Source organism: Microtus pennsylvanicus, chromosome 2 (genome assembly GCF_037038515.1).
Source record: "Microtus pennsylvanicus isolate mMicPen1 chromosome 2, mMicPen1.hap1, whole genome shotgun sequence".
Lineage (NCBI taxonomy): Eukaryota > Metazoa > Chordata > Mammalia > Rodentia > Cricetidae > Microtus > Microtus pennsylvanicus.
This window is the reverse complement of record NC_134580.1, coordinates 117,298,236-117,313,856: the sequence shown is the minus strand read 5'-3', so window position 1 is coordinate 117,313,856 and position 15,621 is coordinate 117,298,236. Positions and strand designations below refer to the sequence as shown.

The 15,621-nt window shown below is 42.9% G+C and overlaps 1 pseudogene; it reads right to left on the bottom strand.

Moving 5' to 3' along the window:
• Positions 1 to 6,845: 6,845 nt before the first annotated feature.
• Positions 6,846 to 14,408, bottom strand: LOC142844381 (citrate synthase, mitochondrial-like; annotated as a pseudogene).
• Between the last annotated feature and the right edge of the window lie 1,213 nt (positions 14,409 to 15,621).

Genomic DNA, 15,621 nt, shown 5'->3' with positions numbered 1-15,621 from the left:
TTCAAGCTCAACAAACTGTAGGTTGGAAGTGAAGAAATAAAGTATTAAAGGAGAGAGAATGAGTGTACATATAAAAACAAAAGTTAAGCAACATACATAACTATAGCAGGAGTTACAGGTTTATTAGTCAAGATCTTGAGACTCAGGAGAGTTGAGTGTGAAGGCAGCCCAATGAAGGATTCCTTCATGCTTAGGGACTTGTTCTGCTTGAACTGTGAACTCACTATTTTTCAGATGTGTAACTTTCACCTAATTCATGAGACGTGGAAGCTACACCTACAGACACACAAGAATATACACAAATTGGAGTTGAGAAAACTCAGGGTTATATCCAAGCCACTTAATGAGAACAGTTACCAATGTACGGCTGGTCAACCCTGGGCCACGTGGGTTCGTGAAGGCTGGTGGAGTAGAGGTGATAGTTGTGGGCTTTTCCTTTGCTCTGTTCCACTAGCATTCCTCCAGGGCCCTTGGTCCCCACTGCTCCCAGAGCCCTGTAGTTTATTTCCAAAGATGCTTATCTGCATCTCTGCTTGAGGAGTCTACCTCAGGGGACTGCCCTGCCTCTGGCAGGCCAGGAGTGATATTCTATGAGACCCTCAATTCATGGCTCCCAGGAATTGTTTCTCACTGGATACATCTAGCTGTTCTGAAGAAGGGAAGTCGTATTAAACAAGACCTGCAATGAAATAAACCCCTGCATCTGCTTTTTTCCCCTTCTCATATATCCCAAGAATATTACTTGGCTCAATGTACATGACAAATAAATATTTGACAAATAAATGGAGAAATGGATATTTCTGTAAGAAACTTGCTAAAACAGCTAGTGGTATAGCCAGATATTTAAAGTAGTTCTTGGACTGTAAACACCGAAAATGTTCATTCTCTCTCTCTCTCTCTCTCTCTCTCTCTCTCTCTTTCTCTCTCTCACCTTTCTTGCTCTCCAATTTCTCTTGCTGATCCTGTTGTCTCAGTAATATTTGTAGATGAGCTTAAAAATTGCATTTATAGGGCTGCACTTAAGAACACTTACTGCTCTTCCAGAAGACCTGAGTTTAGTTCCTGGCACCCAGATCAAGCAGCTTACAAACCACCTGTATCTCCAGCTCCAGGAGAGCCAGTGTCCTTTTTTAGTCTTTATAGGCACCTGCATTTGTCTGCACAGACACACAAAGACACTTATTTAACATGTATTTTAAAAGACTTTCATATTTTACTTTTTAAAGATTTTGATGTTACTGGTAATTGAACTCAGGACTACATCCACTCTACCACTGGGCTATATGCTTGTTTTAAAGAGTATTTAAGTGTGCTGCTAATACCATCAGTTAGCTCTAAAGCATAGCAATGATAATAGTTTCAGCCTGTGAAATCAAGATATTTGTGAGACCAAATGTCATATGCGTTTGCTTGTGTTACAGACATGAGTCTTCATTCTTTCAGTAGTCACGTGAGATACAGGGAGAAGCAATACATTTTTCTATACTCTCAGGTGGCTGGAATGTGAGCTAATCATGGCTTTTTAAGTGGTTTCCTCTCCATCAGCTGGTGTGAGCATCTCAAAGTCAACTTGGGGGGAAATCTCATTCTTTGACATCTAAATTGAGTTAAAAAATAATTTCATAAAGATTCTAATGAGTTACTTAATTACTAGACAGAACCATATTTAGCATTATGGATGAAGAAATAATATCCATTGCAATTAGCTATCAGATTAGATACCAACTCATTAATCAATGTTTGCATAAGTCACACATCTTCCCCCAGTGGATCTTCTCTGAAGCTATCTTGAGGCTGCAGTGGTTTCCCCAAACTCCTTGCAGCCATCAGACACATTAAAAGATATCCAATTTCACTGGTCTGAGCTGAATGATCACAATTTATCAAGGCATGAAAAGTCTGTCCAGTCTTCTGGAATATCATTAAATGGTTCAGCGACATTTCTAATCTTAATGATAGCCCAGGGAGAGCAACTATTATGATGATAAATGGGAATGAATATCTGGAGAAAGTTCAAGGCATGTTATACTTCCAGAGACTAATACATGTTGTTTATCTAAATCATCCAGCTGATTAAAGAAACACACAAAGCCCAAGACAGTTAAAAGCAAAGAGCCAAATAGGGTTTGACCTACCCTAGTATATTTATTGCTGACCATGTCATGCATGTAAAATGTATTACTCTACCAAAATGCTGTGTATATATATCGGGAGGACCTTTTGAGGCTGCTGTTGAGTAATATAGGCTGTCCAGTTTATTGCCTGGCTAAATATTTACATAAAATGAGTTCATTGATTGTGGGGAAGCCTCCATAAAAGGAGTCTTTCAGCGTTACTAGCTGATTAGCTACAACTCTCAAGGCCTAGCAAGAGCTGGAAGGTGGTAACATTTGTGCTCCTATTTCTACAGTCAGTTTTTTAGTTGCTCAGTGTTTTCAATAGCTGATCTGAGTTATATTTGGGTATGTAGCCAAGAAGCCAAACCCCTCTTGGTTTTAAGAGCAAGGCAACGTTTGCTAGAAAAGCGGGGAATGCTGTTCAGTACATACCTAGAAATCCGCTCTCTGTAGTCCAGCTTTCTTCCGGGAGCACATGTCCATTAAACATACGCTGTTCTTAGTACAGGGAATTCAGTGCTGGACGATTGAGACAGTGAAAGCATTTATTTTGGAAAAGTCAGAAAAATAAATGCTTTATCTAAATAAGATTTAGTTTTGTCCACCTTTCCCTGGACAATTTGGGAGGGGATGTCAACTCCACAGGTATCTGGAAGATGGTCTAAAGACATAGTAAATCTCTTTTCAGTAGGCTTTGGAGTGAAAGTTTGTTGGGGTGAGGTGGTGCCACCTATGTTTAAATGTTTGTGTACAGAGAAGTAGGCGTACTAATAGTAAATGATAAGACACGACACCTCTGACTTAATTCACTTTGATTCTTGGACTCCTCCTGCTTCTGGTTTCCTCACCCCTCCTTGGCTTCCTGGTCAGTGTCCTTTGACAATGTGTTTTCTGTTCCATACTTCCGAACCTTGGGTGTCTCTGGGCATGGTTCTCGGCCCTTTCATCTCCAGATATGATCTCTTTGAGCCTGAGAGTTAAATCTTATGCCTCCTAAATCTCCAGTCTGGGCTGGAACGTGCACCTAAACTCCAGATTACCTCACAATGTGTTACCGTGACACTCCGTAAATCCTTCTCAAGTCACTGTATCCAAAGTAGAATAATTTGAATAAGATGAATTTGTCTGTGTCCAAAGAAGAATAATGAATTTCTATCTTCATCTCCTATCCCTGTGCTCCTCTTAATTCAGAATTTCCCATTTAAATATATGTTTTCATTTAACTTCTTATCTAGACGTTCTCTTTGAATCCTTTACCTTATGGACTTTCTTTCTCAATCTTAGACTTTACCAGTGCACCCACCCACGCTATTTTAATAAAATGTGCTCTCCCGCCACGCTACCCAGACTCGCCCTCTACCATGGCCTTCTCATCTCTAACCCCAAGCATAAGATCTTGTAAGATACAAAAATCATCACATCTCTGTCCTAATTAATATCTTGCCATGAAGATGTTCTCACTGTGACTTACAAGGTTCTCCATATCTTGGTAGCGCACATCTTTCAAAAGGCATCTCCTCTTTCCCCTTCTTGTTTTGTCTACCCTAGTACATGGCCTTGCCTGTGTTCCTCCACACACTCAGTGATGGTTTAGGGTTGTTTTCACTGGTTATTCCATCTGCTTAGACTGACGTTCCTGTCGCTTTTCAGCCAGTCAGGCCTTTGCTTACCTGTCCCCACGCTGAACAGCCTTCAGAACACAGTGATCTAAACTGGATCCCAAACATGAGCTTCTTCTGTTTCATTACCCTGTTTAATTTTTTTTAACACAGCACCTACAGCTTTTTGACATTTTTTATTAGCCTGCCCATTTTCTGTCCTTTACATTATAAATTTAATAAAACTAGAGCCTACCCTTGTTTCTTGTCCTGTCTAGAATGTTTGTCACAGAATAAGGATTAAGTAAATATTTATTTATTGAATAAAGTTAGGTAAGTGTAAGATCTCACTAGAATAACTGGAAAAATTCTGAAGATTTAGCATCGAGATGACTCTAGGCTTATAGAGATAGATTACGGAAAAGCCTGTAGCAGAAAATAATACAAAAGTGAGGAATAGTAAAGCTTTTATTTGATAAAGCTGCATTTTCTACCACTACTTACGTTAAATCAAATCAGATTGATCGGATGGGCCAGAAAAGTGTCCGTCAAAATACATATTTTTACTTGCTCACTTGGATAAGATTTTAAAACTCGGTATTTTAATTTAGTTTAGCAAAGAAAACAAAGTAAACAACACAGTAAAGAAGAGAGTACTGTTTCATGGATGCAACAGTCGCTCCGTGATTCCTGACAGAAACATCCCTTCCTGTTACTAAGGCTCTTTCCAGCTCAAGGGGACAATGAAAGTAGATATTAGAATGGTACACTAGAAATCATGCTATGTAATAATTATTATATCAATGTTTTATTGTACATAATCTATAAATTAAATTGAATCATGGGCATGTGTATATAGGAACTAACTCTGTCATGGTCAGTGTTATCTAGACCTTGAGATATCCACTGGGATGTTTCGCACGCCCCCTCTGATAAAATAGGACTACTGTCCCTACGCACAATACAGTGCTGTGGGGCAGACACAGGAGGATCATGCTGACTTAGAAAGAGCCATTCTGTGCTTTCTTAATGAATTTGAGGCTTGCTCCACAGGAGGGACCCAATTCCTAATACTCTAAACCTGGTCAAAAGCCCATGGCTGGCAAGGCTATTGGCCCTCAGAGAGAACTTACTTGTTCTGCTAAACGGACATAGTGTCAAACTGCCTTTAGAATGTTTGTGCTTATGCACATGGACTCATGTGCTGAGCTTTGGGCCAACAAACTTCTGTTTGCACTGGCCATTAGTGCAGAGACTCATAGCTGGTCGCTGTGTGGAAGTGAGTGTTCAGCCCTAGACAAGACATCACAGCATTGCAGAAGAGAAGGGTGGAAAGAGCGTAAGAGCCGATAGTTGAGGAGTGCTGTAAACCGCTCTTCTGGACATGACATGGATTTGCACGCCCAGCAGCTGGGGTTGCTTGCACAAGTCTGGCAAAAATCTCTCAGCATTCTGTGATGGGTAGGGCTCCCTAGTCCCCTTTCTTCCCAGAGGAGCTGTGGTAGTTAGGGGTTGCCAGCAAAGGAGTGTTGTTTTCTTCAGTAGTGTAGCCGCTGGCAAGTTGCCCATAATCCAATAAAACAACCCTTTCTAACACAAACCACCCTTATTAACTGCCCCCTTCTCCTGTCTCTTTCTTCTCTCTTACATATACAAAGAAAAGGACATTAAAAATAGGAGTGGACCTTGTTGAAAAGAAGAAGGGGTTTGCCAAGGGGTGGTGGTTCATGCCTTTAATCCCAGAACTCGGAAGGCAGAGAGGCAGGCAGATATCTGTGAGTTCAAAGGCAGCCTGGTCTACAGAGTGAGTTTCAAGACTGACTTCTAAGCTACAGAGAAATCCTGTCTCAAAAAAGAAAAAAAGAGGGAAGGAAGGAAAAGAGAAAGGAAGGAAGGAAAGAAAGAAAGAAAGAAAGAAAGAAAGAAAGAAAGAGAAAAGAGAAAAGAGAAAAGAAGAGGTTCAGCAGGGGAAGGGGGCAAACGAAGGATGGGGAATAAAAAAAATGGCCAAAACACATTATATACACATATGAAATTGTCAAAGAATAAAAAAAAATACAGGAAAAAAGGGATTGTCTTGTTCTAATTTGGTCTTGGGAAATGCCATAGGTGAAGAATTAGTGAACAGCCAAGTAGGGCACTTCAAACGTTCTTTCAGTGGGCACAAATGTTTCTGATTGGCCCCTCTGAGACCTGTTACAGGCTTCACAATCTAGGGTCTTTTTGTTCTAGGATAGCCTGGGTTCACTGGCAAGAGTAAACTTGATATAGACCAGAGGATGAACCTGTGCTGTCTGTCTTGGGCTGCTGTGGGCGCCAATCCTGTGGGGAACTCTGATGAGACCCCATCTGCCTCTGCTCCTCTGCTAATGGCTGTGGTACCTGAGCATGACCTTCTCCTCCAGGGGACCCTGTTCGCCCCTCACCTCAGTGTATGGCAACACGGCCCTGCCCTTTACTGGCTCCCAGATCTGCACTTCTGTTTTCATTGCTTTGGTTTTGTCATTGTTGTTGTTAACAACAACATTTATTATTTGTCTTTTTATACCAAACACCCCGAAGTCTGCATCACGACTTAACAGTTCCCCAGGGGGTTACAGGGTGTCCATTTCAAAAGTGTGTTGCTGGGGTTTGGTTTCCACACAAACACAGGCAGCAGTTTGGAGGGTGAGGAGATGGCACAACAGGAGTATTTCTCAACCCTTTGTCAAAGAAGAGACAGTAGAACATTCTGAGCCATTGAATGTGTGCAAAGGGGGCTGCTAAAAGAAGCACCATGCTGTGAGCTCTTACTTAAGGAAAGAGCAACAGAAAGACATGGGTAAATAAAGGGACGTGTCCTGGTGCAGGGGGCAGAAGGCTTACTGTTGTGAATGCCCCCAGCCCTAGTTCCAGTTGATATTCAAAGGGAACTGTGCCCAATCACAAATCATTTTTCTGTTCAAAAAGGCAGCTAGAATCTCTGGGAAGAGATCATGAAGAGACTGGTCATTCCTGAGCCCTCATTCTGTGTGCCAGAGCACGTGAACAGGCCAAACTAAGGTCAGAAGAGAGCAGTTTGCGTTCCATGGAAGTAAAGGCCTGGTTGACATGAAGTACTGAGGAAGCCAAATGACTGGAGGACCACAGATCACAGACCTGCTAAGAGAACCCTAGCACAGGCTCGAGCAGGGAGACCCAGAGCCTCCGCAGCTGAGGCACAGCGGGTATAGGAAGTCTGCAAGGAAACAGATAATTGCAGACCTTCATTTAATGGCATAATTTAAAGAGAGAAATAAAATCAAAGACTGGGTACCGGTCACAATAAATACCATGCCATTTATGGTCACCTGACAGCATCAAAAGCTGCCATGGTGTTTCCAGCTAAATATTAGATCTTGCCAGGAGGTGCTTGTGCACACCGGAAAAGGCCCTTTGACACAGCTGGCATCCAACAAAGGGGCCCTGACCTAACTGTTTTAGATGCTGTAACCTGCTTTGACCTAATGAAGAAGAGCCAGACTCTCACTCCAGAGATGGTGGTGACCAGGTCTAACCCTGACCACATACTTTAGTCCTGGTCATCCTATGGTTGGTGGGCAACTCACACCAGCTAGGCGACGTGAGCTGGTGAGGGAAGAGTGGGGTCGCTTTTCATCTATTACCTCCTCATTTATATTTTATTTCAAATGTACTTTCAGTGCCTCAGATACAATTTAATGTTAAATCTTAAAGGCCCCTGAAACAGAATTATCCCTTATTTTTAAGTGTCCTCATTTTCTTATAGTTTCCCTCAATTTCCCATTTAACCCTGACTTTAGAGTCCACAGACTTCATCAGACCATCTGTGCTCATGGACTTGGGCCTTTCTAGAGGGAAGCGTAGGGCTCTGCTCTGGATTGAGTTGTACCAGCACACCCAGTACCCTCGGCCCTCTGAACAGGACTGTAATAATTCATCTCCATCACACCCTAGGACAGGAGCAGCACCCCACCGTGAGCATCTATGCTGGGCCAAGGATTCTTGGCCTTCCCTTGCTCCAAGAGGATATTGGGCACAATCTTGTATAGTTGAACAAGCAGCTTTAGCATGGGGTCATTAGGCAGATGTTTCAGAGCAGCCTCTGTCTGGCAGGAATATCATGGATCAGTCTTCCTTAGTACTGTAGGACCATATCCTGGGACAACTTGTCCTTAGTTGATGTATTCCAGATGTAGTCTCATAACTTCTCTTTGATGCATCTTTGCCAACTTCCTTCTGTAGCTGTGTTAGCCAGACAAGCACTTCCTTGATGGAGGAAGGTCATTGGCTAATAAAGGAACTGCCTTGGCTCATTTTACTGGTTAGGACATAGGTAGGTGGAGTAAACAGAACAGAATGCCGGGAGGAAGAGGAAGTGAGCTCAGACTCGACAGCTCTTCTCTCCGGAGCAGACGCCTCAGAGAGAGGCCATGCCCCGCTCCTAGGCAGACACACGCGATGAAGCTCTGACCCAGGATGGACTTAGGCTAGAATCTTCCCGGTAAGCGCACCTAGGGGCGCTACACAGATGATTAGAAATGGGCTAAATTAATATGTGAGAATTAGCCTAGAAGAGGCTAAATAGGAATGGGCCAAAGCAGTGTTTAAATGAATACAGTTTGTGTGTAATTATTTCGGGGCAAAAGCTAGCTGGGCAGGCGGCTGGGGTGTTGGGGACACAGCCCCGCCACCGCTTCATATTACTACACTTCCTGATTTGCTAGTCCACGTAGAGGTCCTGGCTGCCCATTCGTGGTTGCTGCAAAGGACAGGTAAGGGTCTGAGATGGCACTGCCTACACTTACATTAACATCCTTACGATCACTGTGCACGCTGAGGTACAAATGCTTAAGTTCAGTGGACTGAGCATCAGTATAACCTCGCATGCTGGTAAGAATGTGGGACCAGTCCAGTTTAGAGCCATTGGCCCTAGTGCTGCTGCCATTGTGGTAAAGAGTCCAGCTGGCCTTTGCTGCAACACAAGATGGCTTTAAACTCAAGTCTATACAGTCTTCATAAATCAACTCCCAATTTAGCTCTGTTAATTCGCTCTGCCTATGCCCAAGCAAAGTCACTTTTACTGTTGAGGGCTGTGATGGCTGCACTGAGCCAAGACATGGGGTCCAGATTAGTAGGAAAGTTGTCTAGCATGGTGACCACAGGGGCAGGCAGATCTTCCATTTTTGCCCATTCTTGTAAGAGCCAAGATACCTGTTCCACTGTTGACATCTGTCTAGTTACCAGCAGTCAAAATAAGCCCTCACATAGGTGTTCTTCCTCACCCTTAGCCTGAGGCACCAGTTTCTGGCATTCAGGGATACTATGGTCTCTGAAACGGATGCCCTCGGGATCAAGAACTGATGTTTCCCATACAAGTCCTTTCAAGTCTCTCATATTACGTTGCATCATGACCTCAGTGATCTGGCCCACCACTGTCTTTCCATGTTGCTGTCTGAGGCTTTCATTCTGGCTTACTCCTTAGACATCAGCACTGAAGAAGCACTGGTGTGCCGGGCAATAAGGGCAAGGCAGGATGCATTCGTTCTTGGATCCCTAGAGTGAGGCTCCCTCGTTAAATAGAGCCAAGGTGGGTGAACTCCCGGACCTAGCAGGAAGTGAATGGAGCGGGAGAGTCATGACTAGAACAGAAGAGGCCCCCACTGTAATGAAGACTATGCCAACCAGTCATGGATAGAGTTGAAAGTTCTTTGTTTTTTATAATTAATTATTTTGAATTGCAAAACAAAGTTCTTTGCTTAAATAAAAATAAAAAATGTAAAATATTTTTTATTCCTGAAGTTATAAAAAAGATACAGTGATATATAAGAACATTTAAAATATAGACAAAGAAGAAAATAAAATTTCTTCATAACCTTATCACTGAGAAATAAGCACAGCAAATAACATTTAAATTATTCCCCTTTCTCTTTTCCTTTTGTTCTACAGTGTGTTTTTTTGTGTTTTAGTTTTTGTTTGTTTGTTTGACAGGATATTAGTGTATGGCCAGGTTGACCTAGGCTTTGGGATCCTCTTGTCTCAGCTTCTCAAGGGCTGAGATTATAAGTATGTGCCATTGTACCAAGAATTTTTTTATTTAAGAAAATATCTTTTTTTTGGTATTTATTTATTTATTTATTAAAGATTTCTGTCTCTTCCCCGCCACTGCCTCCCATATCCCTCCCCGTCCCCCAATCAACTCCCCCTCTCTCATCAGCCTGAAGAGCAGACCAGGTTTCCTGCCCTGTGGGAAGTCCAAGGACCTCCCACCTCCTTCCAGGTCTAGTAAGGTGAACATCCAAACAGCCTAGGCTCCCACAAAGCCAGTACGTGCAGTAGGATCAAAACCCAGTGCCATTGTTCTTGACTTCTCAGCAGTCCTCATTGTCCGCTATGTTCAGCGAGTCCGGTTTTATCCCATGCTTTTTCAGACCCAGGCCAGCTGGCCTTGGTGAGTTTCTGAAAGAACATCCCCATTGTCTCAGTGTGTGGGTGCACCCCTTGCGGTCCTGAGTTCCTTGCTCGTGCTCTCTCTCCTTCTGTTCCTGAAATAGAAAACATTATCCTGAGTGAGGTAAGCCAGACCCAAAAAAGAGGAACATGGGATGTACTCACTCATATTTGGTTTCTAGCCATAAATAAAGGACATTGAGCCTATAATTCGTGATCCTAGAGAAGCTAAATAAGAAGGTGAACCCAAAGACAAACCATAGTCATCCTCCTGGATATTAACCTTCATCAGGTGATGAAAGGAGACAGAGACCGAGTCCCACATTGGAGCACCAGAAAATATCTTTTTTAATGCATACGTTTGTGGGGAATAAACATAAGCCAAATCTTTTGTGATTGATACATTTTTGCATTATGCACAGAATTTCTCCAGAGAAGAGATTATCATTCCTGAGAAGTTGCATGAACCATTTTCTGATGGTCTAGATAAAATGGAGACCACCAGTCACTGATCCCCTAGATGCGGGTCAGTAAAGAATGTACAGATCTGTAGCTAGACTTTTCTTCTCCTGATATAAAAGGGGAAAAGGATTGTGTGACCGTTTACTTTCTCCATAAAATGTCTTCCTAAGAATAGCTAGGCAGAAAGAAGTTAGGCGGGCCTTCCAAACTCAGAGAACATAAGGGGAGATGAATCTAGGTGTGGAGTTTGGGGGGAAACAAAGACCTCAGAGAGGAAACAGGAGGTGCAAGATGGAAGAGAGGTAAAAAAACATGAGCCAAAACAAAGATTAATATAAATGGGTTAATTTAAGTTATAAGTGCCAGTGGGATAAGCCTAAGCTATAGGCTGAGCTTTCATGATTAATAAGTCTCTGTCTTTTTTTGTGGTCTGGTGGCCCAAAGAAAAATCCATCTCTGTAAATCCTTGGAGTGGATCTGCTGTAGCTCTTTCCCCACATCAAAACTCATAAATTTGACATAATTTTATCCAAAAAAAGTTGCTTTCTTTTCAAGTTAAAAGGATGAGTCAATACTTTTTATATTCAGGATATTTTTAATGCTAAGTATGCTCTAAATTATTTTTCTAGATGTCCTTTGAATGGGAGAGGCCTCTACTAAATTGGAGAAGGCTTGGGGAATGTTTACTGAGATTGATAAAGGAATTACATTCCCTGAGAACCAACATGGTACTGTATTGTAATTTTATTCCAGAGACATATCTGAATGCCCACTGGGAAGTCAACATAGGTGTTAATGATTGGTCACTGCATTGGCAGAAGCAGGGTAACCAAATTGGTAGACTGTAACGCCTAACACATGCTTCTCAGTATGTTGCAGACTCTTGTCATGGTTTAATCTCACAGCAAGCCGACGATGCAGGTCTTATCTCTCTCTTTGTTTTTCAATGGTAAGAACAGGTGCCTAAAGATTCCATGGCTTTCTTACAATCCAATAGTTGGTGGCAGAGCAACTAGTCTAGCTAGTTGAGCGATATGTTCAAACTTCGCCTGGCTCTTCTCACCAACCCAGGCGAAGGCCAAGAGATGTGCATGCTTGTCCTCTCTTCACTCTCTTTCTGAGTGGCTGTCAACGCCAGATATGCCATCCATCCCTTGATGCTACACATGTCCACTGAGCACCTATGCAGTAGGTAGTGTATATAGATGGCCATACTCAATCCATCCCCCACTGTGACTGTCAGCACATATGACTTCTATTTCCCCTGTTTTAATTCACATCTGTCTTCTCAGATTTTTAAAAAAAACTTTTATTGTTAATTATATCAAGCATTCTGATCCCACTTATCTCCTTGTCCCCTCAAATTGGCCTCTGCCCTTGCCAACCCCAAAGATCAAAACCAAATTTTAAAAAAAAGCAAACCAGAGAGAGAGGGGGAGGGAAGAAGGGAGGGTGGAAGAGAAAGGGAGAGAGAGAGAGAGAGAGAGAGAGAGAGAGAGAGAGAGAGAGAGAGAGAGAGAGAGAGAGAGAATCTTGTCCTGGAAGTTGTAGCTGCTCTCATGCCCACAGGACTAAGTTGCCTGTGTCCCAGGGTCAGCTCTTGTGTGCTGCCCAGATGGAGTGCACAGCCTGTTCTCTTGTGTGCTGCAGCCACTGAGGGTCAAGGCAAGCTCTCCCACTCTTGTAACACTGCTGCAGGTGGCAATGGATTGGGGGGGGGGAGGGGTCAGCTCTGCTGCTCACACCCGCAGGGTTGGTTCACCTCTCACAGCACATAGAATGCTGCATACCTGGGACTTCTGAACCGAGGCCTGGAGAGCATTGCAAGGTTTTGTTTCTTTCCTCTTGGAACATTCCTTCTCCAGACCCCTTTGCCTGATGGGAGGAAACGGGAACAGCTATGGGAAGGCAGCCTTAGTCAGGCTACCAAGCAGTAAGATAAGTTCATGTTGGACCTTCCAGCTATCAAATTATTCCAGTTAATTTCTATATGAAACAGAAGGATCAAGTGCTAAAACCAAAGAATCATGAACACTAATACAAGATTTGTGCAGCTAAGTTTGGGGTTAGGATTAGCAATTTATTGTGAGTTCTGAGGATTAGAACTCAGGTCCTCATGCTTGCACTTTAACCACAGAGCCGTCTCCTCAGCTCTCATTAATATTTTTATTTCTCACTTTGCCTAGACAAGGAGCCCTAATTATACTTAGGAGCAGCTGTAGACTGGTTGTTGTTATTATTTACTAACATTAAACTGAAGGCAAGAAGTTGAACCATTTTTGCACGAGTGTAATTTATCTCATATCTGTCTAAGAACAGATAGTTGGCCTTGCACAGCTCTTTGCCTTATCATAGGCTTATACTAGAGGTCTTGCTATAATGACCTACTTAAAACATTATTATAAACCAGCATCACATCACTGTTATATGACTTTGCCTGGGGAGACATAAACAATGTCTATTTCAATACTGAGAAGGCATCAGTGAGAGAAAAAAGCAATCATTTCATCCTAGCCTAGTTTGGTTTTTAAAAAAAGTTTTAGTCCTACTTAAAGAAGTATGGATGAGAGGGGTTACTTAGAAGGCTATGGGTGACCCTCAAACAGCAGAATCACTGAAAGTCCCGCCCAACAGAGATACATATTGCATCATAGGCAGCTTCCAGAAGCTGAGTAAACTTGGATTTTCCCCTCAGTGAACCTTCTACTTCCCATATAATCCAGCACTGCCCTAGACTGCACATGACTGGATCAGAATCACATACAGCCTGAGCCAATGAGTAGTGGGAATCTCAGGTGAAGATCTAAAGACCCTCTCCATCCCCTCCTATGAAAAACTATAACTGGCTCTATCTTCTGAGGGTTTCCTGTAATAATCACAGTTGCTCTGATTTCAAGATGGGAAAGAGCTATGGCATGCTCAGTATTCATTGTTGTTGTTATTGTTTTGTTTTCCTCATCGCTGATATCAAATCCCTGACAGAGAACAACTTAGGGAAGGATTTATTGGGAAGACATTAAAGCAGAACTATGGGACATTTCATATACATTCAGGAGGGTACAGAAAATAGAAATGGACTATCAAACCAAGACCCCTCTCACGCTGGCACCAAATATTCAATCACTTGAGCCTATTGGAGACATTTCACATTCAAACCCCAACATTATGCTCCTGACCCCCCTGGGCTCATGGCTGTCTCATAAGGTGACATGCTTTCAGTTCAGCTTCAAAAGTGCCATCATGTTTAATAACATCAACACCGTTTCAAGGTATGGAGTTTCTTCTAAAACTTAAGACCACCTTTTAATCATGAATCCCTATAAAATCAAAAATCAAGATTCCAGTTTGTAATGGTTAACCATTACCTTTTCTATTAGTTAGCTTTTATTGTTGTGATGAATGTCATGACTAAGAGAAACTTGGGGAGGAAGTGTTTATTTCATCTTACACATCTAAGTAAGAGTCCATCACTGAACAAAAGTCAGGGCAGGAACCTGGAGGCAGGAACTGGAGCAGAGGCCATTGAGGAGTGTTGCTTACTAGTTTGCTCACGGTTGTCTCGGCCTGCTTCCTCACACCATCCAGGATCACCTGCCCAGAGGTGGCATCCGAAGCTGGGCTCTCTCACATCAATCATCAATGAAGAAGATGCCCTGCAGATTTGCCTACAGGCCAATACAATGGAAGAATTCTCAATTATAATTTCTTTTCCCCAGATGATTCTTGCTTGTGTCAAGGTGACATAAAAACTAGTCAGCACAATATCATTAGGCAAACTATCCATTCCGAGAAGAAGGAATGGAGACATAGCCAGGAAAGTTTGGTTTAAAACGATGCCAAAACTCAGCAGAACAAGTACCAGGTCCTGGAGCTCCACGCATGCATAAAGAGCTCATGGTGGAACAGTCTGGGCTCCAAAGGGCATGGGTTGCCCAGCCTCCAGCTCTGTAAACTTCAGAACAGATAGCCTCTCTTTGGGGCCGGCTCCAGTCTGTGACAGCAGTGTTTCTTAGTGGACATCCCATGATCTCTGCATCTCCAACATCTTCGGGTCTCCATTGAAATGTTGACTTTACTGCATCAAAAAATAGCCTCTCAGTAACTCCAATATTGCCATATATTACCTAGTTTCAGTGGCTCTCTGGAACTGTGGCACAAACTCAATGACCCCCTTGATCTTGCATCTTTTGTGTTTGCAAAGCCAGGACTGTTGAAGGAGGCAGCATGGCTGCTTGTTCATTTCCCAGCCGCCTAGACCCCCAAAATAATCACACAGGAACTGTATTAATTAAGTCACTACTTGGCCAATTAGCTCTAACTTCCTATTGGCTAACTCTTACATATTAATTTAACCCATGAATTTAGGCCACGAAGCTAATACACATAGCTTCTATTAATCTGTGTGTCGCCACATGGCTGTGGTTTACCAGGTAAACTTTCAGCATCTGTTTCTGGCAGGGCTACATGGCTTCTCTCTGACTCTGCCCTTCCTTCTCCCAGCATTCAGCCTAGCTTTCCACACCTAACTAAGTTCTGGCCTGCTATAGGTCCAAAACCGTTTTCTTTATTAATCAATGGTAATCACAGCATACAGAGGGCAATCCCACATTGCAGGACCTTCTCTGTTGGGAGCACAGCATGAAGGCCCTTGTGCCCACAGACCTCCAGAAGTATCAGGAATCTTTAGCACACAGGATTGTCAAAGAAATGGACATAAAACCTGTTCCTCCACCCTCAAATCTAGGCATTGGAGGTGATTAATGACCTGGTGATTTGCACATCGGTTGGGCCAGGCCATATCAAGCTCTTACAACCAAGACCGAGGTGGATAGGAATCTAAATGACCCATACAGCCAGGGGCTCCTCCAAGTTCCAACACCAGGACCAGAGGTGGCTAATAGGCCAAATCACCCCTTCATTATATGACAGAGAGCAGGCTATGTCCTTGCCTAGGCCGTGAAGCTAATGCACATAGCGCATCTCTAGAATCCATCTTC